The sequence below is a fragment of the Miscanthus floridulus genome, chromosome 18 (assembly GCF_019320115.1).
Source record: "Miscanthus floridulus cultivar M001 chromosome 18, ASM1932011v1, whole genome shotgun sequence".
Taxonomy (NCBI): Eukaryota; Viridiplantae; Streptophyta; class Magnoliopsida; order Poales; family Poaceae; genus Miscanthus; species Miscanthus floridulus.
Window position 1 is genome coordinate 36,332,200 of NC_089597.1, and position 23,704 is coordinate 36,355,903.

The window sequence follows — 23,704 nt, forward strand, 5'->3', positions numbered from 1 at the left end:
CCAATTGTCACGGCACCGATGTTAGAGTCTATTTTTTAAAAGGATGCTGCTCGAGACGTATTTATGAAAATCTTTTAAAAAAGGCTGAAAAACAAAAAAAATTGGCTGCACCGGCCACCGTAGGCCAGACCACGTGCCCTCACGTCTCCCCGGATCCCGTCCACCCCAAGCTGGCGAGCTCCCAACGCGCTTTCCCATAGTCCACGGAGCAATAAGCGGCCATGCACGCGGGCCTTCTTCGCCCACACTCCAGAAATCCAGGCCAAAGCCCCCAAACCCTCGCTAGCCACTTGCCATCTGATCAACCAGCCAGCCAATCTCAGCGATCCGCCATGGCAACCACGTATTACGAGAGATCCAGGCCCCAAGGCGGCCCCACGCAGGAGGCGGACGACTTTGATGAGTTCGACCCCACGTCGTATGGCGGTGGGTACAATCTCACCGTCACCTTCGGTCGCCCGCTGTCGCCGTTCAAAGAGACCTGCTACCGGTGCTCAGCGCCCTCCACCTCCTACGATGCGCCACACTACTCCACCTCCGAGCCATCCCCGTACGGTCACCACGCCAAGGTGAAGCCCAACTACGGGTTCCGCCCCTAGAAGGAGCAACAGCCGCCTTACGGATCCAAGCCTGAGCCCCCTATGGAGGAGGGCGGTGGCTATGGATTTGGCTACGGATCCGGGTATGGTAGGAAGAAGCAGGAGGAGTAGAGCTATGGCTCTGGGTATGGATCTGGGTATGGGAGGAAGCCGCAGGCTTAGGAGAGCTACGGGTCCGGTGAGTACGGCTCTGGCTATGACGGTCAGGCCCGTCCGGAGGAGAGTTATGGGTCTGGCTACGGGAGGAAGCCATAGGTAGATGAGAGCTACGGATCAGAGTATGGGTCTAGGTATGACAGGAAGCCACAGGTAGAGGAGAGCTACGGATCGGAGTATGGATCTGGGCACGGCAGGAAGCCACAGGTGGAGGATGTTAGATGATCTCCAACCAATGGTCAATTGGACCCTTGGATCCACACTCTGATTAGGGCGTCTAACCCTACATGATTGGTGGACCCCGTCACACTACGCTATAAAAAGAGGTAGGGGCCGATGACTCTCTTAACGAGGTTGACCGAGCTATAGTTCCCACCGACAAAACCCTAACACTGATCTAGAGAGGGTGCGCAGCCAGTGATGGGAAGCACCACCATGAGGTTTGTCACCACCACTGGACCGCACCTACGACCGCGGACAACGTCACCACTGCACCGCCGCCTTTCACCGCCGTGCCTCCACCGAGTCTCTATCGAGCACTGCGATGGCCAGCTCGTCTTCTGTGAAGGCGACTGATGGTTTGCCACCCGCATCCCATTCTCTCTCTATTTTCCTATACTAGTATATGTTCTAGGGTTTACACTCCATCATATGTCAGTTAGTATGCTAGATCTATGGCTAGTGATCCTATAATGTTTCTATCAATGGTATCAGTCGCCTAACTAGGCGTAGATCTAGCCTATCGAAGTAGAAAACCGAGTAGCAGCATTTAGAAGGAGGTGATAGATCCGTTTCGGATCCAAGCAGAGGGTTCATCGAACCCTAAACCCAAATCGGGTGAATAAAAGGAGTAAGAAAGGGTCTCAGTTTTGAAAAGAAACTCAAACCCTAACCCTAACCCATAGACAACTCGGGGAAGAAGAACAGTAGCCAACCCTAACCCTAACCCTAACCCTAACCCTAACCCTAACCCTAACCCTAACCCTAACCCTAACCCTAGAAACGGATCAGATGAAAGAGAGGAGGGACCTACCCAAACTCTTCGATGCGCATCACCACCGCCGTCGCGTGGGTTGTATCCTGCCGTCACACGGGAAGGAGCTCCGCCGCCGCCTCATCGGCGCACGGGGAGAAGTAGAGCCACGCTCACCGTCTTGCGCATGAGCCCAGCCGAGGGCACCATCACAGCACAGCTCGACGGCGGTGCGCTCACCCACTGGGGAGCGCGTGCTCAGGTGAGGGGACCTACGATGGTGCCGATCAGATCTAGGGTTTAGGGAAAATCTCACCGCAACGCATGTGGGCGATTAGGGCACCATCGCCTAGACCGCTCGACGGTGGTGCGCTCACCCTCTGGGGAGCGTGCGCGCCGATGTGGCGGTAGGCGACAGCGCCATCACCTCTCGGTTTTTCACTCGGCCACCGCTGCTCGCTGCGCTGAGAGAGGAAAGGGAGGGAGACGAATGAGCTTAGGGTTTGGGGCACGGCTGGTGGGGGGGGGTTTGAACTCTCAAAAATGGTGCATGACCGTCCGATCTGCATCGACGGCTGAGAACTACCGGGCCAACATTCGGCCCAGGCGGGCACGCGCGGTGGGCGAATTTGCTGGCCCAGGCCCAGGTTGCGGCCTAGGAAGGCGCAACGCACGCGAGAGCAGAGCCGGCCAGGCCGTTTTGCTGCTTGGTCCACATGAACAGTGAACTACAAGTTTAAGTTTTATTCTTTTTAGAAGCAAATTTTGATGATATTTGTCCAGTTTCGATCTCTGTAAAAAATTGAACCAACGGGATAATTTTTCCAGAGAGTAGATTAGTACGGTAAAACACTTCTGAAAAGTAGATAAATAATTTTTTTCATGTTTTCACTGCAATGTTAAAGTTTATTATCTTCTAATTAAATTCAAACCATTATTTTTAATCAGTAAATTATAATATTGTTATTTTTCTGACCAACGTTGATAATAGCAATATTATAATGTTTATTCATAAGTTTTTCATGCATTAATTTTATTTATGCCCAATGGTGATGTAGAATTAGTCTATAAGAATGTTGTATGTTTTAATTTTGACCAACGTTAAATTAAATCATACAATTATGATATCATATTTTCTCACTATCTCTGATGTTGTTTTTCAGGACTCAACCCAATGGCTTTTATTTCATACATACCGGCTCTTGAAGGGGGCAACTATAGGTTATGGCGAGAGAAGTATGAACTAGCACTTGCGCTGTCTGAAAATGACCTAGCGCTTACCTCCCTATGTCCTACTGAGCCAGTGGACCCGGTGAGGGAAGAAAATGAGTCTGATGCTGATTTCACTGCTCGGCAGCGAGATCATGCAGAAGTGCGGATGAAATATGATCTCAAACGCAAGAAATGGGACATTTCAAACCGTAAGTGCTTGATGGTGGCTAAGTCCACAATTTCAGATGCTATAAGGTGGTCTATCCCAGATTATGATACCGCCACAGAGTATCTTAAGAAGGTGGAGAGTCAGTTCACTGGCTCTTCAAAGGCTTATGCCAGCACTTTGATCAAGAAATTGTTCAATGAGAAATATACCGGTGGTGGTATCAGAGAGCACATACTGAAGATGAGCAACATGGCTTTGAAGCTGAAGCCAATGGATTTGGGGCTCAAGGATGAGTTTTTGATTCATTTGATTTTTGCTTCCTTGCCAAAGGAATATGAAACCTTTGTTGTTAATTACAACATGCAGCCCGATAAGTGGGATATAGAGAAGCTCATCACAATGTGTGTTCAAGAAGAGGAGAGGCTGAAATCCTTACAGGGTGACTTTGCTAACCTTGTGAAGAATAACAAGAAAAAGAACTTCAATAAGAATGCCAAACCTCAAGGGAAAGCCCCTCAGAATGACCACCATCCGAAGAACAACAATGCTCAAGTTGAGAAGGATCAGTGTAAATGGTGAAAGAAACATGGACACTACCAGAGGGACTGTTCAGACTTCTTGAAGAGCCTTCTAAAGAGAGGTGAGGATTTCATTACATTCATAGATGAATCCTTGTATTTAAGTTATGCAAAATCTACTTGGTGGATTGATTCAGGTGCAACTATTTATGTTGCAAATTCATTACAGGGATTCCATACAAAGAGGACCCTATAAAGAGGAGAAAGAAGAATTAAAGTTGCAAATAAAGTTGAAGCTGAAGTTGAAGCCATTGGAGATTTATCTCTAGAATTAGATGATGGTTTTAGACTGTAGCTTTCAGATATTCTTTATGGACCCTCTTTGTGAAGAAACTTAATAAGTGTTTCACGTTTAGATGATGATGGATATGATTGTCATTTTGGTAATGGCAAATGTAGGATTGTGATTAATAATAAATGTGTTGGTCTTGCCTTCCGACAAGACAAGCTTTATTTATTATCACTTTCTGAGAATGTGAATGATGTAAGTACTGAGAATGAGAATGCTTCCTCGTATATGAATGCAACAAATAAGCGAAAGAGAGTGCATGATGTATTTTGAAATTATGGCTTTGTCATTTAGGCCATATTTCGAGGGAGAGAATAGAGCGATTGATTAAGAAATCAATTCTTCGGCCTTTAGAATTTTCAGATTTAGAACAATACATAGATTGCATAAAAGGAAAGTACGTTAAGAAAATAAAGAAAGATGCCAAACAAAGCGCATAAATTTTAGAAATAGTTCACACAGACATCTATGGTCCTTTTCCTATGAAGAGTGTGGATGGTTATGATTCATTTATAACATTCATAGATGACTATTCTTGTTTTGGCTATATTTATCTAATTAAGGAAAGATCAAAAGCATTGGATAAATTTAAAATATTGAAAGCTGAAGTAGAAAATCAGCACAACTTAAAGATTAAGGTAGTAAGGTTTGACCGTGGGGGAGAGTACTATGGTCGACACACCCCATATGGCTAAGTTCCTGGACCCTTCGTAAGGTTCTTATAGGAAAATAGCATAGTAGCCCAGTATTCTACACCGAGCGAGCCTCAGCATTATGGAGTAGCTAAAAGACGCAACCGTACCTTAATGGATATGGTGAGAAGCATGATAAGTTACTCTACCTTACCAATAAGTTTATGGATGGAGGCGTTGAAAACCACCATTCATATTCTTAATCGAGTGCCAAGTAAGTCGGTGCCCAAAACACCGTATGAGTTGTGGATATGAAAGGAACCCTCACTTAACTATTTACGTGTATGGGGTTGTCCAGCTAAGGCAAAAGTATTTGACCCAAACATAGGGAAGCTAGACTCCAAGACTGTCAGTTGCCATTTCATTAGCTATCTAGAAAAGTCAAAAGGTTATTGCTTCTATTGTCCTAATAGACAAACGAAGTTTGTAGAAATAAGACATGATGTCTTCTTGGAGAATGATATGATCAGGGGAGCATGGTAGCACGAGAAATTAGTTTTGAAGAGAAGCAGGTATACATGCCCACTCCTATGGTTCAGGAGCCATTCTTCACACTACCTATTGTTGCTATACCAATAGTGCAAGACACTGTAGTAACAACACCTGTTGTTAGTTCTCCTTTGGCAACAATGAATGAACATGAGAAACCTATCCTTCAGGATCCCCTAGAACCCATTGTCACACATGAGGGAGAGCAACAACAATATCATATAGAACAAGCGTCATCTAACGAGGCCCCTAGAAGGTCTCAAAGAGTCAGGAGATCAACCATTCCTGATGATGATGAAGTTTATGAATGTGAGGAATTTCAAATGGAGGGTGATCCCACCTCATTTGAAGAAGCCATGAGAAGCGCTCACTCATCCAAGTGGCTTGAAGCCATGGAAGATGAAATGAAATCAATGAAAACCAATAGTGTTTGGAACTTAGAAACAATTCCTAAAGGAGCCAAGACAGTAGGCTGTAAATAGGTCTACAAAACTAAACAAGACTCCAAAGGGAATATAGAAAGGTTTAAAGCGCGACTTGTGGCGAAAGGTTTCACGCAAAGAGAAGGCATAGATTACAATGAGACATTTTCTCCAGTCTCATATAAGGATTCTTTTAGAATCATAATGGCGCTTGTAGCACATTATGATTTAGAATTACATCAGATGGATGTTAAGACATCATTCCTAAATGGGGATCTGAAGGAAAATGTTTACATGGCACAACTGAAAGGTTTTGTTGCAGAAGGAAAAGAACGTATGGATGCCGCCTGAAGAAATCCATTTATGGATTAAAACAAGCTTCAAGACAGTGGTATTTGAAGTTTGATAGTACAATAAGAAAGTTTGGGTTTTAAGAAAATATAGAGGACAATTGCGTTTATGCAAAGTTCAAGAATGGGAAATACATTTTCTAGTCTTGTATGTGGATGACATCTTGCTCGCTAGCAGTGATGTTAATCTACTACTAGAAACAAAGAAGTTCTTGTCCTCAAAGTTTGATATGAAGGATCTCGGTGAAGCTTCATTCATCCTAGGAATAGAGATTCACCGAGACAGAGAAAAGGGGGTTTTAGGATTATCACAAAAGGTATACTTAGAAAAAATTCTAAAGAAATATAGTATGCAAAATTGTAAGTCTTCACCTGCTCCCATAGTCAAGGGTGACAAATATGGGGAATTTCAATGTCCTAGGAACCAATATGAAATCGATCAAATGAAAGCGGTTCCATATAGTTCAGCTGTCGGAAGTTTACAGTATGTTCAAGTGTGTACTCGCCCTGACTTGGCATTTGTTACCGGGTTACTTGGCAGATATCATAGTAATCCAGGAATAGAACACTAGAAATTAGTAAAGAAAGTTTTGCGTTACCTGCAAGGTATGAAGGGTCTCATGCTAATGTACAAAAGATCTGATTCCCTGCACATAGAGGGGTATACAAATTCTGATTATGCGGGAGATGACAGAAAGTCCATGTCAGGATACATATTCACTCTCGCAGGAGGAGCTATATCGTGGAAAAGCTCAAAGCAAAACGTCACTACATCGCCCACAATGTATGCCGAGTTTGTAGCATGTTATGAGGCCATAAGGCTGGTGAATTGGCTAAAGAAATTCATGCCTGGGTTGAAAGTGGTAGACGACATACATAGGCCACTTAAGTTATACCGCGATAATAATCCAACAGTATGTTATGCTCACATTGACATAAAGTATTATGTTGTGAAAGATAAAGTCCAGGATCATATAATTAGTCTTGAGCATATAAGAACAGAAAAGATGCTTGTGGATCCACTTACAAAAGGCTTACCACCCAGTGTGTTCGGAGAACACTTAGCCAACATGGGTTTAAGGGAAAGCCTATGATTCCTAGACAATAAGGGCCTAGTTGAGAATCTATTTTAAAACAGAGAGGTGCATTGTAGCTGTTTAATCTAATGGCAACTGATCGTGACGATGAGGCATGCTCTATGCACTGATCTATGGTGGAATGGGAACAAGATAAAGTAAGTAAGTTGAGATTAAGTCATAAGGTGAGATCAAGGGGGAGAATGTTAGATGATCTCCAACCAATTGGCCCAACGACCAATTGGGCCCTTGGATTCACGCCCTGATTGGGGGCGCCCAACTGTACATGGTTGGTGGGCCCCCATCACACTATGCTATAAAAAGAGGTGGAGGCCGGTGGCTCTCTTAATGAGGTTGAGCGAGCTATAGTTCCCACTGACAAAACCCTAACATCGATCTAGAGAGGTTGCGTAGCCAGTGACGGGAAGCACCACAACGAGGTTTGCCACTACCACTGGACCGCACCTACGATCGTGAACAACGCTGCCACTGCACCGTCGCCTTTCACCGCCGTGCCTCCACCGAGTCTCCACCGAGCACTGCGATGGCTAGCTCATCTTGTGCGAAGGCGGCTGATGGTTTGCCACCCGCATCCCACTCTCTCTCTATTTCCCCATACTAGTACATGTTCTAGGGTTTACACTTCATCATATGTCAGTTAGTATGCTAGATCTATGGCTAGTGATCCTATAATGTTTCTATCAGAGGAGAGCTATGGATCAGGGTACAAGAGGAAGCCACAGGTTGAGGAGAGCTATGGATCAGGGTATGGGAGGAAGCCATAGGTTGAGGAGAGCTATGGATCAGGGTACGACAATAGGCATAGGGTGGGGAGGAGTATGGCAGTGGTGGGTATGGGAGGAAGAGTCAGGAGGAAAGCTATGGTTCCTCAGGGTATGGCTATGATAGGAAGAACGAGGAACAGAGCTATGGTGGTTCTAGTTATGGGTATGAGAAGATGACATCTGAGGAGGATGAAGGTGCCTATGGCTCTGGTGGTTATAGGAAGCCTCGGAAGCCAAAACAATATGGTGAGGAGACATAGTGTTCATATGGTTATGGAGAGGAGCAGTCCAAGTATTAGAGTGGTGGGTATGAGAGGCCAAGCTATGGTGGGGGATAGGGGTACTATGGGCGCAAGAAAGATGTAAGATCCTTTCTCTTTGGTTGAGATATGTGAATGTGAATTCTTATAGTGGTTCAATAACCTCTTATCCTACTAATCCTAGAATATGATGGCCTTTTGAGGTTGTCGATTGTTTAGCTAGTAGAGCTTGTGAATCTAAAAACCAAATCACACGGGCCTTTTAGGTGGTAAAAGATAGCTTGTAGATAAATGATGCTGATATAAATATAGGTTTTTGGTGCTGGGAGAAGTTTATCACTGTGTCAAAAGGTGTCAACAAGATATTAGGAGCATGCTCTATTAAGTTGATCCTATATGAACTTCTTGCCAGTGTTTTTTATATATATTCTATTTATTACCCTGGGTACTGAATAATAATCAGTACCCAAGTCCAAATCACTGAGCCAACCACGGGCACTTAACCGTGCTAGTCTCCCCACCCCCCGCTCCCACCTCAGACCCACGTCGGTCCCCCCCGCTCATAGGCCCGACCCACCCACTCACGAGCTCGAGCTGCTATGCCACTCCGAAGCTCCCCCACCCACTGACGATTTCTTTGTGGTTTCTATTTCTCATCCCGTCTCTCCTCATTCCCTCCCTCCGCCGACACTGCCCGTTCGACCCCTCTCCCTACCACCGCTGCTGCGCCGCTGCCTACTTCTCCGTCGTGCGGTAGCGCACCACCCGATCGGGCGTTCTCGGCCGGCGTTCCCTAGCTCCCGCCCCGCTGCGCTGCCGCCTAGCCCTGTGTGGGCACAGACGCATCACGTTGCTTGTCCTAGCATTCTCGGCCGGCGTGCCCTAGCCTTCGGACCTGTCGCACAAGCCCAGCTTCACCACCGTCAAGGGCTAGTGCCTCGTACCGGTGCTTCTGGTGGATCTAGCGCCTCGTACTGCCGAGGGCTAGAGCCTAGCTTCCCCTGCCTTGGCGGATCTAGCGCCTCATACCGGCGCTCCTGGCGCCGTCGACTCGGCTAGGGCAGCGGTGCCCTCCATGGCCCCCTACGGTAGTGGCATCTTGCCACAACATCCCTTCCCCTCCGCCAGTGGATCAGATCGTGACTAGACTTCCCTTTGCCCCTCTAGTGGTGTCCGTGGCAGCAGGGCCCCTCCCCTGCATCCGGCCATGGCATGGCCATCCCACACGGACGGTGCTCCCCCATGACGACAATGGCCACGACCCATGTCCCCTTCACCAACAGCGGTGTCGCCCCATCTCCGCTTCACCGGCATGGTCGTGCCGGCGTCCTCTGGCCTGTTCCCCCATGGCGGTAGCACCCACCAGGTTGTGATCTCCATCCCCATGGGCGGTGCCTCTGGGTGTGTCGCATCACCATGAGCACATCACCGTCACGCCCCATGGCCTCTTCGATGGCAGAGGGCGTTGCCATGCCTTCCAAAGGTTCGTTTCATACATGGATTTGTTCTGATTTTTTTGAGGTAAACCATCTCACACGCATGCAGCTTGGTAAACCATCTCACACACATGCATCTTGCCATTGTTAGGACCATGCAGGAGGGCATGGGAGAATCGACATCCAATCCATGAACATGCACAACTGATTTGAAGGTTGTCCAGGTTAATTAGTCCACACTTGCTACAGCCAAACCAGAATGCATAAAATGTGCTCTTTCTTTTCAAGTGTTAGGCTCCTGAATTCTTTCTTTGTTATCATGCTCCAGCCAAATGTTTCTTTATTTGGTTTGACATAGATTTAGCAACAATATGGTATGTTTCAGATCTATGATGACAGGCATAGAAATAGATCAAGGAGACTATTTTGATATTGCCACTTTATTTGCGGTCTTATGTACTTATGAGCTTGCTGAACTGATCGTAATAATGAATCACACCTAAGAAGACACTCACTAAGAAACTATTGTGCATTTGATTCCTAGTAATTATTTTTGGTAGAACACATATTTTCACATTTGAAAAAAATACCTAATCAGTGTGGTGTGTCATTATGCACAATAACTAATAGGTATTGCCTCTTGTGCTAGTTAGATCAAGTTTATGGTGAACAAGCATAAATTATTTTTCTTAACCACAGTTTCCTACAACTGAACTGAATCTTCTTAGCTTAAGGAATATATTAGTTTTTTAATCTCAGAAGAGCTAAAATGTTTGTTGCTAAGACCTAATCAGCTACAAAATGCAATATTCAAATGTCATATCATAAAAATTTTATATGACAATTTGCTTTCACGTAAATTCTCAGCTTATAAATAATGTTTGTCTGGATGTAATCTTAGACGGGAAGCTATATTGCAATATATATTATTCTTCATCTGATGTTTTTTTTAATTTCTTGTCAGGGTCCGGAGGCCAGGATTTTCCTAATGGTAAACTTCCTCTGCTTACTATTTCCTTTTCAGCATGATATTTTGTTTGCCCGATGGTGGCAAAGCATTTCATGTTGCTTTTGAGTGACACTTCAGAGTTCAGTCACACCCTAAAGTTTGATCAAGTGAAACTATTCCATTTTAAGCTAGCACTCTCTTTGCATCTTTACTAGCATAAGCAGGAGAATGCGGTAGTGAAATGTGCAATCTAGGTATAATAGAGAAACCCATCCTACTATTTTGATTTTGAGATGGATTAGTTCATTCCCAAGCTTAGTTTTCTAGATTGTAGACTACGGAACTACTACTGTGTTCTGGCTTTCGTATTTTTTATTAGAATCAATGATCAAGAATTAAGAGTATCCTTAGATGCTGTTTTTCAAATATGTGTATGCTTAGATACCTTTGAAGATAAGTGTATGTTTGCATGCCTTTCTTGATAATAGTATCATTTGATATTTTTCATATTACATTATAACTTGACAAAAAAAATTTTGATTGGTTTGGAATCATGATGTTCATGAAGGGCTCAAATATATGAGGGATGAGTATGGCACAGTGAAGTAGCAAGTTCAGAGTTTATAGCTGAAGCTATCTTGTAGTGAGTGCATATATGTTCAATTTAGATAACTTTTGTTAGCCTGTAGATGTCGTAGAATTGCATATCAGTTTGCATCTACATTATAGATAGAGTTACTGCAATCAACTCGACAATGCTTGGCTTCTATAAATGGACCAGCCACTAGTCTTATGAAATTAGAAGTGAGTATATATGTGCACAGCAAAGTGAGTATATACTTTTACTCCCTCGTAAGATGTACAAATACTCCTCAAAATTGTATACACCATACACAATCTTTTTGTAAAGTAGTATGTATACATACTCTTTTCAGAAGTACATTTTAAGATTGTAGTAGTATGTATATATAGTACATTTTAAGATTGTAGTACTATATCTATAGATAGTCGTATGTTGTAGGTGCCTTCTCTCTCTCTCTCTCTCCCTCCCTCCCTCCCTTCCTGCCCTCCTCTTTTTGGTTTGCAAGGTCAAGTGCCATCAATCTATCTCCATATAAGAGTGTGCAGGTTTTGACTTTGTAAATAAGGCAAAATCATAGCCACCAAGGTTCTAGAACTATGTATTACATGATGATTTAGGATTCATAACTGCAATAATCGACGCTAGTAACCCTACTTGCCACACAACAAGACAATTTACTAGAAAATAGGTCTTTGGACTCCCATATTAATCAACTAGCTTTTTTCCCTATAGTTTGTTGGATAAAAATCCACATTAGTTGCCAATGCGATGCATATGCACATGCTTACTTTTTTCAGTAAACATGTATAGGTCACAATAGCACAACACTTATAGCAAGTTGGCCGCCATTGTTATGCTGGTTATGTGGCGGACCCTAAATAGCTTGCACGATTGGATTGAGACACTGTATTACACGTTGAGTACTACCTAAAAAAATGATGTATGTGTGATTTTATCAACTATTTGCTTAATTTTCTAGTTGAACCTACCAATTTTTATATGCATGCTAATGTTACTAATTTTCTAGAGCTATATTGCATTCTTGTGTTCTTTAGCTAATGTTTCAGATTATGTTATTTCTTAAATAGTGTAAATACTCTTTGTGTTAAAGCTAATTCTTTTTCTATAGTTGAATCAAAAAAATACAAGTTAGGAATAAAAGAGCAATGGATACCACCGAGTGCATCATGGTAGCATCTTTGTTTGCATCTTCGTAACCATAAAATTTTATCGTCATTTCATCTATGATTGTTGTCGGTGCAGAAAGTTACCAACACGTAAATATTTGTGGTTTTGCCATACATTGTGATTGGAGGTGGCCTAACACTCAATGACACATGGTTTATACTAGTTCGGGCAACGTGCCCTATGTCCAATTTGAGTCGGTCGGTGACTTTATTCCTGAGCCCAGGTGCTCGAAGTTTGCAGTGGGGTTACAAACGAGAAGGAGAAAGATGGGGGGTACAAGAGGTCCGGTCGGACTCTAGTCAGAAGGGCCGAGAGTGACAGGAGCCCCGCTATGAGCTAAGTGTTCAAGCATGTGCTCATGGTTTGAACTTGGAGGTTCTGTTGTTGTGGACTAGTGAACTGATGAGTCAAATCAATCTACCTGCTCGGACAGAGCGTATCCCCTTTTATAGATGAAGGGGATGGCCTTACAAGTGAGAGGGAGAGAGTACGTATGCTACTAAGCCTTGTTGCCCATGCCGGCGGGTATAGGATGATGGTAGGCGCCCACAATACTGTTGAATGTCAGATACAAGTGGGAGGTCGTGTTGTCTTCTTCGGGTATGGCAGACATCAGCGCCTGCCATACTGTTGATACCCGAAGGTGTGCAAGGGGTTTTACCATGTTTGCCTGGTACGGTAAATGCCGCCTCCCACAACACTGTCGATGCCTAGAGGCATGTGGGGGAGCCTTACTGTATGGGAGTTAATGGCGTCCACAATACTGTAGGGAAAATGTTGGCGCCTACAACACTGCTTGGGTTCTGTCGTGCTAGGGAGATCGTAGAGTATTGTTTCTGCAGGTGCGTAGGGTACGGTCCCTGGTATTGTGGTTTGACTTATGCGCCCTACCTTACTTTCTCCATCCATTCCCTGGTCCTTACCGAGCGAGCGTCCCCGGTCAGATGGTCCCAGTCGGCTCTGATCACGCCAGTCGGAGAAGAGCAGTGAGCAGGGGTTTGGCGCATCCCCGATCGGAGACGTGGGTCAGAGTCAAAAGCGGTGTCTAGCTAGGCCTTCTGGTCGAAGAGGCCGTCTAGAGGTGGGCTAGAGACTGAAGCGAGTGCTCCGATTAGAGAGGCGGGCCGGAGTTAGAAACAGGTGCCATTCCTCCTCGGCCAGGCCTTTCGGTGGGAGATTGGTTCGCCCCACTAGCCTGTCGTTTGGGTACTTGGGCTAGCCCATGAGTTGCGCGTTTGTCTGCTTGGGCCAAGCCTTTGTTGGGAAGCGGGTCCATGAGGGACCCCAGGTTTATGAACCCGACAGGAGCCCCCGAGCTCCCGGGCGATTTGGGTAGAATCGTCTGGGGGATTTTTGTCTTTGACGGTGGGTGCGCGCGGGCGCACCCATGGATGTAGCCCCCGAGCCCCCGGGCGATTTGGGTATAATTGTTTGGGGGGGGGTTTCATGTTGCCAGCAGGGGAAGTTTTTGTTTTGTCAGCGGGTGCGCGCAAGCGCACCCACGGGTTTTGCCCCCGAGCCCCTGGGCGATTCGGGCAGCATCGTCTGGGGGGTTTTGTCAGTGGGCGTGTGTGCGTGTTTTTTAGTCGAGATGGAGTTGTCAACCAAGGCGTCGTTGCGCAACTGAGGTGGTTAGTTTTAGGGATCAGGAAAGACAGAGCTCGTGGATCCTGGCGGTGGTGCGCACCGTGGGATCAAGGCAGTTAGTTTAGGGATCGAACATGATGGAGCTCGTGGATCCTAGCGTTGGTGCATGCCGTGGGATCGAGCGAGTCAGAGTCGTGGATCCTGATGGGGCGAGTTTAGGGTCGCAGACCTAGGTGTTTGGTGTGCAATCGAGGCATAGCCGAGGGATGGGGCGAGTTCGGGGTCATAGACCCAGGCGTTTGGTGTGCAGTCAAAGCGTAACCGAGGGTTGGAGCGAGTTTAGGGTTGCAGACCCAGGTGTTTTGGGTGTCTTGAGCCCTCGAGCCCCATTGGGCTTTGGTAGGGGTCGGTTTGAGTTGTGTGCATTACCCCATCCTCGGTTTCTCACAACCAGAGGGGCTGAGCTTTGTCACTTGCCTTGATCGCTCGAGCTTGAGTGACGCGCTCGGTGAGTTCGCTAACGGGTATGATCGAGTGGAAGCCTGGTCCATCGTTCATGATGGGGTCGGCATAGCCCTCTTGTGACATTCCACTGCTCCTTTACCTATAACCCGGTAGATGCCTGGGTCATTCCGAAGACCAACCCGGGTGGCCTACTGGCCTCCCCTCGATGGGGATTCTGTGGGCTTGGCAAGAGATTTAGGATCGAACGAGAAGGTTGAGATGACCCTATCTGCTTTGGGGTAGACTAGATGAGGGCCACACAGGCCTCATCTGTGTTTTCTCCCTAGCTCTATTTGACATGGGGTAGCCTTGAGCCCTTCGTGGGCCAGCCTTTGAACCCTGGTCGGTCGTTGCTCATGTTGAATGAGGCAACTGACGCTTCGTGATGCAACATGAAGCGTTGTGATGCATTTTGCCGCATGTGCGATGCCTTAGTTCCCGAGCCCCCGGGTGATTCAGGGTCTAAATCGTCCGGGGGGCACGAGCGTATGGAATGAATGTGTGTATGAATGTATGAATGATTATATAAAGAAATAGCGGGGGTCGGTAGTGTTACCTTGATGACTTGAGTGACGGGGTTTGAAGGGCTCCAATCAAAAATGTCCAACCGGGACCCATGCTCGTCGTTCATGACGGAGTCGGCATGGCCTACATGGGGCATCCCTTTGCTCGTTACCTGTCTCTTGGTGTTTTCCTGAGCTGTTCGATCAACTTTAGGAAGCCCGATGGTCTCTCCTGGTGGAGATCCCGTTGTTTGGGTTTTTTTCAAGTCCCACCTAGGGAGGCGGAGAGCCGCCTGCGTGTGGTGATGCTTTGGTTTTTGTGCTCGGCGTGCGGTAGTGGTGGGCCATACCCAGGCGTTGTTCCATTTGACCAGGCGTCGTTTCGTCTGACCAGGCATTGTTCCGTCAGTCAGTGTGAGTCCCATCGGTCAGGGTGCGTCCCATCGTTTCCTATCTGCATTGAATGGGGGGGAAGGGAGAGAGTTTTTCACTCTGATCTTTTGCCCTTCTTCAGCTGTCATGTTTCCTCCTTAAATAGGGGGAGGGAGAGGGCTTCTTGTCATAGTCCTTTGCCTATTCTCCAACTATTGCCTCTCCTCCATCTTCCTCCTCACCGAGAGTGCATGTATGCTATGGTGGTTCCTAAGTGAGGGAGAGGGTAAGCGAGGGGGAGGACTTACAGATCCTTTCATGAATCCAGAGCGCGATGTCGAGCTGGAGGCTGCCCGAGGTGGTGCTAGCAGTCTTTGCCTGAGAAGGGGCAGCTTTCGCCGAAGGAGGTGGCGCGCTGGACTCATCTGTGAGGCCTTTTTCGGGTTGGAGCCATGTGTGGATTTTTTCTGGTGGTCTTCACTGGGCGTGCCTTGTTGGAGGGGAAGTTTCCTAGGATCGTGCTGGTGGAGGGTTCCATGCCTACAGCTACTCAGGTTGGCCAGTCCATAAAGTTTGATGAGATCTCTTCTTGCCATGGTGGCCATACCTCGGTGGCAGCATCCCTGCCCAGGAGCTGCCTCGACTACATGAGAAGGTACGGAGCTCCATGCTCTTCTACTTAGCATCTATGGGTGTGATGCCCTTGAGGTACCCATTGTGCTCGCCGAAGTCAAGGGAGTGGAACCGGGTGGGTCCCTTGAGGTACCCATTGCACTCGCCGAAGTCGAGGGAGCAGAACCGGGCAGGGCCCTTGTGGCGGTGGTTATGTCCAGCGGCGTGTGCCATGGCCTCTCCTTTGGCATCTGGTGATGTCGTTGAGCGGCCACAGTAGTATTTGGAGTAGAAGTAGTTAGAAAATGTAATAGTTGTGTTCGTGGGTGAGCCCCTGTGTGAATAGTTTTTGTATTAATGAATACATCAGTTTTGTTTTTGTGATAGAACCACAATCGGTTCCTTATTTTTATCCTAGCATAGCTTTTGTATTTTGTCCTTTCTTTTTCGCACCTACCTATTAGTTCCATAGGCTGCAGCTTTGAAGAACCTGGGCATGGCCCGCGGGGCTCGGTTGCTCGTAACCATAGGTCGTGGTAGGGTGCATTCGGTTAGGAGTAAGAACAAAGTCACGTATGGCACTCAAAGGAATGGAATGCGCTTTCGTTTGGGGACAAGGTTGTTACCATGTGATAGTAAAAAAGAGAGGTAGTTTTTAGTATTGTGCCGTCATGGATCCCCCGAGTGACCCGGGCTGAAAGTGTTCGGGCTAGGGTGCTTTATAGGGCAAGTGTTTGACTAAAAAGTGGTAAGACCAAATTTAGGGGAAAAAATGACATAGCTGTTCAATGTTCCAAGTGTTGGTGAGAACGTTGCTGTTGTCGTCCTCCAGTCGATAGGCGCCCGGTCAGATTACTTTGGTTACCATATAGTGTCCTTCCCATGGTGGAGAGAGTTTGTGTTTTCCTTCATTGATTGGGTCCTCCAGAGCACGAGATCACCGACTTCGAGGATCCTTCCCCTGATCTTCCTTTTGTGGTACTTGTGGAGAGTTTGCTGGTAGCGAGCGAAGCGGATGACGATCATCTCACGGGCCTCCTCAAGTAGGTCGACTGCTTCTTGCTGAGCCTCCATGGCTTGGTCACGGTTGAAAGCCTTCACTCTTGGGGTGCCATGGTCGAGGTCAAAGGGCAGCACTGCTTCAGCTCTATAGGCCAGGAAGAATGGTGTGAACCTATGGATCCATTTAGGGTCGTTCTTAGGCTCTAGAGGATCACTAGGACCTCTGCAACCCATCGCCCGACATACTTGTTGAGTCGGTCAAAGATGCATGGCTTAAGTCCTTGGAGGACCATGCCATTGGCGCGCTTGGCCTGACTATTAGTACATGGGTGTCTGACCGAGGCCTAGTCAATCCTGATGCAGTATCCCTCATTGAAGTCTAGGAACTTCTTTCTAGTGAAGTTAGTCCCATGGTCAGTGATGATACAGTTAGGAACGCCAAACCAGTAGATGATGTCGAGAAAGAATTTGACCGCCCCTTCCAAGTGGATGTTGGTGATAGGCTTGGCCTCTATCCACTTGGCAAACTTGTCGACTGCTATGAGTAGGTGAGTGAAGCCACCCAGGCCCTTTTTGAGGGGTCCTACCATGTCAAGGCCCTATACCTGGAATGGCCAGGTGATGGGGATGGTTTGAAGTTCCTGTGCTGGCAAATGAGTTTGTCGAGCATAGAATTGGCATCCCTCACACCTATGGATGACCTCCTCCGCATCTCGTAGTGTGGTGGGCCAGTAAAAACCTTGGTGAAAGGCTTTTCTGACCAGCGACCTCGGGGCCACGTGATGTCCGCTGATCCTGGCATGGACCTCAAGGAGGAGCTGCTTCCCCTGGTTGGTGGGGATGCACTTCATGAGCACCCCCGATGGACTCTGTTTGTAGAGTTCATCACCAAGCACGATGAAGGTCTTGGCGCATCGAGTGATCCATTGAGCTTCAGCCCTTTCAGGCGGGACAACCTTGATGAGTACAGGCCCGATCTTCCGAGAGGTAGCCGGTAAGTTCGATTCGTGGAGATCTCGACATTGGCGATCCGGCTTGAAATCAGACGCGATTCGAACCCTGCAACTGTTACACCACTGCTCCATTGGTTATCAACCAAGCACAACTTGATTGACCTCGCCAAGAAGGCTTTTCCTGCAAGCAAATCGAAGAGCACAAGCAAGAAGGTAAAACACGCAATCTGAAATTGCAAATATGAATGTCGCGAATATCAATAGAGGGTTCAAGAACTCGGTTCCAAAGGACTAATCGACACAGTGGAGGAGATCAAGAACGGGGGCCCTGGATCACTGTAAAAGGATTTGTCACCACAGTTACAATGAACGATTCAGTTTCTCAATGGAAAACTAAACTCTAAACAAAACCCAATTGAGTAGCAGCGGCGGCGGCTGTGTTTATAGTCTAAGACTTGACCTAGGGTTGGGGACGGCCAGGGGTTGGGCGCCCACAACTTGGGCTTAAGGCCCGACACGACACATGGCCAAGTTGGCCCAAATAGGTGACGCAGCACCTTGCCGTGGTCACACAGAATGATCCACGGACATTCTGTAGCTGGGACCAGATCCAAAACGACGGTGTCGTCGTCCCCTTTCCAACGCATCCAAGAACGGCCCGTTTCGATGTCGTATGAGGAAGTTATGACCGAAACAGTGACGACGTGTCTGCTGAATCCGAGGGTGACGTGGCAGCTGAGTTGGGAACGAATTGCAACTTGGAGAAGACCATGGCGTCAGTGTGTCCAGCGTGGCGATGTCCTCATCAAACCTCCTCGAGGAGGTAGGCGAGTAGCGGTGCTCGCCAATCAGTTTGATTGAGTGCCAATATGGCGACGTCAGCGGGTGACGTCGTCATAGAGGCACTGGGGTCGAAGCCCCCAAGTGCTGGCTTGGCGTCGGGGTCAGAGCCCTCGAGCGCTGGCTTGGTGTTGGGGTGTGTCTAGATTAGACCTTCCAGGATGCGAGCAGACGGCTCATGGAGATTGTTGATGAAGATCCCGCTCGGGGATGGATCCCGCCTGGCTACCAATTTTGCAAGAAAATCAACGGCATCGTTGTCCTTTCGAGGGACGTGATGCTGCTCGATTCCCTAGAATTTGTCCTCGAGCTTGTGCACCCCTTGGCAGTATGCTGCCATGAGGGGGCTTTTGTAGGAGGACTCCTTCATGACCTGATCGACGACCAGCTCTGAGTCACCACAAACGTAGAGTCGCGTAGCTCCAAGTTCGATGGCAATGCGTAGTCTGTTGATGAGGGCCTCATACTCCGCGGCATTGTTTGAGGCTAAAAAGTGGAGGCAGATGGCATAGCGAAGTCTGCTCCTATCTAGGGAGATCAGAACCACTCCAGCCCCTGATCCGGGCGCCACGACGGACCCATTGAAGTACATTGTCCAGTACTCATGGGTGACATCTAGGGTTGGTAGCTGGACCTCCATCCATTTGGCAACAAAATCTATGAGAGCTTGAGACTTAATGGCGGTATGGGGGATATACCTGATGTCATGGCCCATGAGTTTGAGTGCCCACTTAGAGATCCATCCCGCGGCGTTGCGGTTGCGAACGATGTCTCCAAGCGGGTATGAAGTGATGACCATGACTTCGTGGTTGGTGAAGTAGTGCAGGAGCTTCTGGGTTGCCATCAGCATGGCGTATAGGAGCTTCTGTAGCTAGGGGTACCGGACCTTGGGGTCGGTGAGTACCTCCCCAACGAAGTATATGGGCCGCTGGACCTTAAGGTGGTGTCCCGGTTCCTCCCTTTCGACGACTAGGGTGGCGCTTACCACATGGTTGCTGGCCATGATGTAGAGGAGGAGGGGTTCTTCCCATTCAGGAGTGATGAGGATTGGGGCCAACATCAGGGATGCTTTGAGGCTTTCTAGAGCCTACTGAGCTTCCTCAATCCAGACGAAGGCATCCGTCTTTTTGAGGAGCTTGTAGAGTGGCATCCCCCGTTCACTGAGCCGAGAGATGAACCGGCTCTAAGTGACCAGACAGTCGATGAGTCTTTGCATGCCCTTGACGTTGTGTATGGGGCCCATGTTGGAAATGGCTATGATTTTTTCAAGGTTGGCCTCGATGCCACGCTCGAACACAATGTATCCTAGCAACTTTCCCTTTAGAACCCCAAAAACACATTTCTTGGGATTCAATCTGATGTTGAACCTTTGGAGGTTTGTGAACGTTGCGGCTAAGTTTGTGATCAGGTCACAAGCTTGAGCCGTTTTAACCACTATGTCATCAACATAGACGATGATCGTTGGTCTTGGCCGCTCGGCATGATCAGGCTGATCGAGCAGGTCGATTTGGTCGGCAAAGCATTGTTGCATGCACATTTGATAGGTGGCGCTAGCATTCTTCAGGCCAAAAGGCATGGTTACGTAGCAGTACAAACCATACAGGGTGATGAATGAGGTTGTGAGCTAATCGGACTCTTTCATTGCGATCTGGTGATAGCCCGAGTAGGCATCTAGAAAGGAGAGGATCTCACAACCTGAGGTGGAGTCAACTATCTGGTCTATGCGCGACAAAGGAAAGTGTTCCTTTGGACATGCTTTGTTGAGGCCAGTATAATCAACGCACATTCTCCATTTCCTAGTCTTCTTTTTAACAAGAAAGGGATTGGTAAGCCAGTCAAAGTGGAATACATCTCTAATAAATTCGGCTGCTAGGAGTTTGGTGATTTCTTCGCCTATGGCCCTACGCCTTTCATCGTCGAAACAACGCAGGCGTTGCTTAGCGGGATTTGAGCCCGAGATGAGGCGCAACACATGCTTGGTGACATCCCATGGTATGCCTAGAATGTTAGATGGCTTCCATGCGAAGACATCATGATTGCCGCGTAGGAAGTCGATGAGCTCGCATTCCTATTTGGCTAGGAGCTAGGTCCCGATCCGCACCGCATAGGAAGGCCATTGACGAGGTTGGTTTGTTGTAGTCTAGGATTGCTGGGGTCGATGACCCCTCGAGCTGTGGGAGCTCGAATGAGTTGATGACCATGGTGGCGTGCTCAAAATGCTCACGGTCGCACGTGAAGGCGCGCGAGAAGGCGCTGCTCATGGCAATGATGCTGTTTGGTCCTAACATCTTCAGGTTGAGGTAGGTGTAGTTGGGGATTGCCATGAATCTGGCATCTCATGGCCACCCCAAGATGGCGTGGTAGGACCTTGGGAAGTCCACTACTTCGAAGGTGAGGACCTCCGAGCGGAAGTTGGCTCAGTTGCCAAATGTGATGGGCAGGTCGATCTGCCCGAGTGGGTATGCCTACGCTCCTAGGATCACCCCATGGAAGGGAGAGCCCGCTAGGCGGAGTTCCGACTGGGGGATGCGTATGGCATCGAGGGTGTCGACGTAGAGGATGTTGAGGCCGCTGCCTCCGTCCATCAGCACCTTGGTGAGGCGCTTCTTGTGGAGGATGGGGTCGGTGATGAGAGGGTAATGTCCTGGTCTTGCGATGTTGGAGGGATGGTCCCTCTGATCAAAGGTGATCAAAAATTCTGACCAGCTGAGGAAGGAGGGGATGGTTGTCTCAGTAGCGCATGCCTCCCTATAGCGCACCTTATGCTGGCGCTTGGACCAGAAGGCATTAGATCCACCGAAGATCATAATGTATTCCTCAGGGTCGAGGAAGTCATCTCCATCCTTGCTCGCCATGCCTCCTTTCTTGGCTACTGCCTCTTGACCGTCCCCTTCTTTCAGTATGCCGGCCTATCGTAGGAAACATTTGAGGAGCTCATAGTCCTTGTAGAGGTGTTTGATGGGGTATGTGTGGTTGGTGCATGGGCTGTCCATGAGCTTGGTGAAGTGGTCAGGCAGTCCTTGTTGGGGCTACTTGCCCATACGATTAGCCACGGCGACCAATGCGGTATTGTCCGATCAGCGTCGATCCTTTTTGTTCTTCTTGCCCCTCTGTGTGGAGGGGCCCTCGTCTTGGTTCGTATGCTTGGCCTTTCCTTTGTCCTGGCCTCCATTGAAGACCGCTCCGACCGCCTCCTCGCCAGAGGTGTGGTTAGTGGCAATGTCGAGTAGGTCGCGGGTGGTATGGGGCTTCAAGCAGTCAAGCTTGTGGATCAGGGACTCATAGGTCGTTCCGGAGAGGAATGCGCTGATGACGTCCACATCGATGACATCAGGGAGGGAGTTGCATCGTTGGGAGAACCTATGGATGTAATCCCATAGGGACACGCTGGGCTCCTACTGGCAGCTCTTGAGGTCCTAGGAGTTTCTAGGGTGGACATACGTCCCCTAGAAATTTCCAACGAAGACCCACTTGAGGTCTGCCCAGTCGCGGATGCTGTCGTGCGGGAGGAATTCAAGCCATGCCTAAACATGTTCCCCCACGCAAATGGGGAGATACTGAGTGATGAAATAGTCATCATCCAGCCCTCTGGCTTGGCAGGCGAGCTAGAATTCTTCGAGCCAAATACCAGGGTTTGTCTCCCTGGTGTACTTGGTGATGTTGGTGGGCGGTCGGAACCGCTATGGGAACGGCGCTCTCCGGATACACCAGTCAAAGGCCCATGGTCTCGGGCCCTCAGGGCTAGGACTCCGGTCCTCTGGCCGACAACCATGCCTGGGGCGCGTTTCACTGCTCCCCTCAATGGTTCAGCTAGGACCCACGCCGCCTGACCTGATCGCCGCCCGGTGGACGTCATCATCATGACGGGCCTAATGTCAGTTGTTGATGATGCTGTGAGTGTCTTGGTGTGGACCAGGCCATTTGCATACTGACAATTAGTGTAGAGCACGTGCCAGGTTGGACCACGGCATGGCCGCCGCCTCCCGAGCCGCACTTGGTGGCTATAGCAGCGAGCAGATGGAGCGATCCATCTAGCACGTCCCTACTCCCCTGGTGGGGAGAGAGGGCACGTGTCAGAGTCACGATGCAGAGCTTTCCGCCTGTTGAACAACGGCGGCTTCTACCAGCACCTAGAGGTTCCGGTAGACCGCCCGCTCCTATAGGTCGATGGGCTCAGGAACACCGCATAGAAGCATCGCCGCAGCAACGATGTTCTGGCTAGTCTGAGCGAACTGTTGGGGATCGTTCCCCTCATTCATTATGTCGTGTTGGACCTGGTGGGTGTGACCCCACGCGCCACCCATCGGGTCATGCGCATGGGGCACAACATGCCACAACGAGCACGCCGACGTAGGCGGCGGCTGGTTTTGCCGCCATTGTTGTAGTTCCAAAACAGTTATTTCAAACGGAGGCCATGGTTTTGCCGCCATAGTTTATTCATTAATTTACATTAGAGTAAAATAGCGAAAGTCTTACAATACTTAGTTACAAAATAGTTGTTTCAAACTTTACAAACTAAGTACGATTATTATTACAAAGCATAGTAGTGGAGTAGCCTAAGTAACATAAAACAAAACACACAATTAAAGTGCCCTGCCCAAGGGCCACACATTTACTTGTCATCTTCGATTTGAACAACCGTCATGCAGCACGGTCCAAGGCAGACCTGGTCATGAGGCTCACCTACAACAAGGGTTAAAGAACCCTGAGTACAAAAGTACTCAACAAGACTTAACCAGCATAAAAACGGAGAAGACTCAGGAATGCAGGCTCGGGGATTTAAGGTAAGGCTTTAGCAAGAATCAAAGTTCTTTTGTGTAAAAGCTCTCTAACAAGATTCTTTCTTTCAACATTTAAAACTTCATACGGATCATATATAAAGCTGACATGATCCATAATGAGATCATGAACTTCATATCAAACTCTTTCTCAAATCCTACTCAAGTTCCATTTGTTAACTATGATGATGAACAGTGAGTTGAGTCTCCATAACCGAGGAGCAACGATGATTCAAACCGATTATAACCCAGCTGGGGATTCCCAACCACACGACATATGCATGGTCCCTGACCTACATATACCAACCTACCCTCAGATTTTCTAAAACAAGAATGGGTCCGCGCCA

The 23,704-nt window shown here is 48.0% G+C and overlaps 1 pseudogene; it reads left to right on the forward strand.

Annotated features, from left to right (window-relative positions):
• The first annotated feature begins 332 nt into the window (after nucleotides 1-332).
• LOC136523665 (uncharacterized protein At5g39570-like) lies at nucleotides 333-8,176 on the forward strand (annotated as a pseudogene).
• The last annotated feature ends 15,528 nt before the right edge of the window (nucleotides 8,177-23,704 follow it).